This window comes from Rutidosis leptorrhynchoides, chromosome 7, assembly GCF_046630445.1.
Source record: "Rutidosis leptorrhynchoides isolate AG116_Rl617_1_P2 chromosome 7, CSIRO_AGI_Rlap_v1, whole genome shotgun sequence".
In the NCBI taxonomy this organism is placed as follows: domain Eukaryota; kingdom Viridiplantae; phylum Streptophyta; class Magnoliopsida; order Asterales; family Asteraceae; genus Rutidosis; species Rutidosis leptorrhynchoides.
Window position 1 is genome coordinate 233,271,597 of NC_092339.1, and position 2,861 is coordinate 233,274,457.

Below are 2,861 nucleotides of genomic sequence, written 5' to 3' on the forward strand. Positions count from 1 at the left end.
TGAATCAAATTGCTATGGTTTCATATTGAACTCTATTTTATGAATCTAAACAGAAAAAGTATAGGTTTATAGTTGGAAAAATAAGTTACAAGTCGTTTTTATAAAGGTAGTCATTTCAGTCGAAAGAACGACGTCTAGATGACCATTTTAGAAAACATACTTCCACTTTGAGTTTAACCATAATTTTTGGATATAGTTTTATGTTCATAATAAAAATCATTTTCTCAGAATGACAACTTTTGAATCAAAGTTTATCATAGTTTTTAATTAACTAACCCAAAACAGCCCGCGGTGTTACTACGGCGGCGTAAATCCGGTTTTACGGTGTTTTTCGTGTTTCCAGGTTTTAAATCATTAAGTTAGCATATCATATAGATATAGAACATGTGTGTAGTTGATTTTAAAAGTCAAGTTAGAAGGATTAACTTTTGTTTGCGAACAAGTTTAGAATTAACTAAACTATGTTCTAGTGATTACAAGTTTAAACCTTCGAATAAGATAGCTTTATATGTGTGAATCGAATGATGTTATGAACATCATTACTACCTTAAGTTCCTTGGATAAACCTACTGGAAAAGAGAAAAATGGATCTAGCTTCAACGGATCCTTGGATGGCTCGAAGTTCTTGAAGCAGAATCATGACACGAAAACAAGTTCAAGTAAGATCATCACTTGAAATAAGATTGTTATAGTTATAGAAATTGAACCAAAGTTTGAATATGATTATTACCTTGTATTATAATGATAACCTACTGTAAGAAACAAAGATTTCTTGAGGTTGGATGATCACCTTACAAGATTGGAAGTGAGCTAGCAAACTTGAAAGTATTCTTGATTTTATGTAACTAGAACTTGTAGAATATATGAAGAACACTTAGAACTTGAAGATAGAACTTGAGAGAGATCAATTACATGAATAAAATTGAAGAATGAAAGTGTTTGTAGGTGTTTTTGGTCGTTGGTGTATGGATTAGATATAAAGGATATGTAATTTTGTTTTCATGTAAATAAGTCATGAATGATTACTCATATTTTTGTAATTTTATGAGATATTTCATGCTAGTTGCCAAATGATGGTTCCCACATGTGTTAGGTGACTCACATGGGCTACTAAGAGCTGATCATTGGAGTGTATATACCAATAGTACATACAGCTAAAAGCTGTGTATTGTACGAGTACGAATACGGGTGCATACGAGTAGAATTGTTGATGAAATTGAACGATGATGTAATTGTAAGCATTTTTGGTAAGTAGAAGTATTTTGATAAGTGTATTGAAGTCTTTCAAAAGTGTATAAATACATATTAAAACACTACATGTATATACATTTTAACTAAGTCGTTAAGTCATCGTTAGTCGTTACATGTAAGTGTTGTTTTGAAACCTTTAGGTTAACGATCTTGTTAAATGTTGTTAACCCAATGTTTATAATATCAAATGCGATTTTAAATTATTATATTATCATGATATTATCATGTATGAATATCTCTTAATATGATATATATATACATTAAATGTCTTTACAACGATAATCGTTACATATATGTCTCGTTTAAAAATCATTAAGTTAGTAGTCTTGTTTTTACATATGTAGTTCATTATTAATATACTTAATGATATGTTTACTTATCATAGTATCATGTTAACTATATATATATATATATATATATATATATATATATATATATATATATATATATATATATATATATATATATATATATATATATATATATATATATATCCATATATATGTCATCATATAGTTTTTACAAGTTTTAACGTTCGTGAATCACCGGTCAACTTGGGTGGTCAATTGTCTATATGAAACATATTTCAATTAATCAAGTCTTAACAAGTTTGATTGCTTAACATGTTGGAAACATTTAATCATGTAAATATCAATCTCAATTAATATATATAAACATGGAAAAGTTCGGGTCACTACAGTATAGACCACCGTTTTAGCTAGAACGAGATATGATCGAAATTTGTCAAAAGCAAAGACAATAGCAAGGAGTTCTTTTTCAGTGGTTGTGTAATTCGTTTGTACTCCTTGTAACGTCTTACTAGCATAATAAATAGGTTGAAATCGTTTTTCAATCCTTTGTCCTAAAACGGCTCCCATTGTAAAATCACTTGCATCGCACATTAGTTCAAACGGTAGATTCCAATTTGGAGTTATCATGATCGGCGCATTAATGAGTTTTTCTTTAAGAATATTAAAAGATTTGATACATTCATCTGAAAAGATGAATGGAGCATCCTTTTCTAGGAGTTTATTCATAGGAGTGGCAATTTTAGAAAAATCTTTTATGAAACGTCGGTAAAAACCGGCATGCCCTAGAAAACTCCTAACTCCTCTAACATTGGTGGGATGTGGAAGTTTAGCAATTACATCTACTTTAGCTCTATCCACTTCAATTCCTTCTTTTGAAATTTTGTGTCCAAGAACGATGCCTTCTCTAACCATGAAATGGCATTTCTCCCAATTAAGTACTAGATTTGATTGTTCGCATCTAATAAGCATTCGTTCAAGATTAGCTAGACATGTTTCAAAAGTATCACTGAAGACTGAAAAGTCATCCATGAAAACTTCCATGCATTCTTCTATCATGTCGTGAAAAATCGCCATCATGCACCTTTGAAAGGTTGCAGGGGCGTTACAAAGTCCAAATGGCATGCGTTTGTAAGCAAAAGTACCATAAGGGCATGTGAACATGGTTTTCTCTTGGTCCTCGGGTGCTATTGGAATTTGAAAATATCCGGAAAATCCATCAAGAAAACAATAGTAACTGTTTCCGGCTAACCTTTCCAACATCTGATCAATGAAAGGTAAGGGAAAGTGATCTTTTCTGGT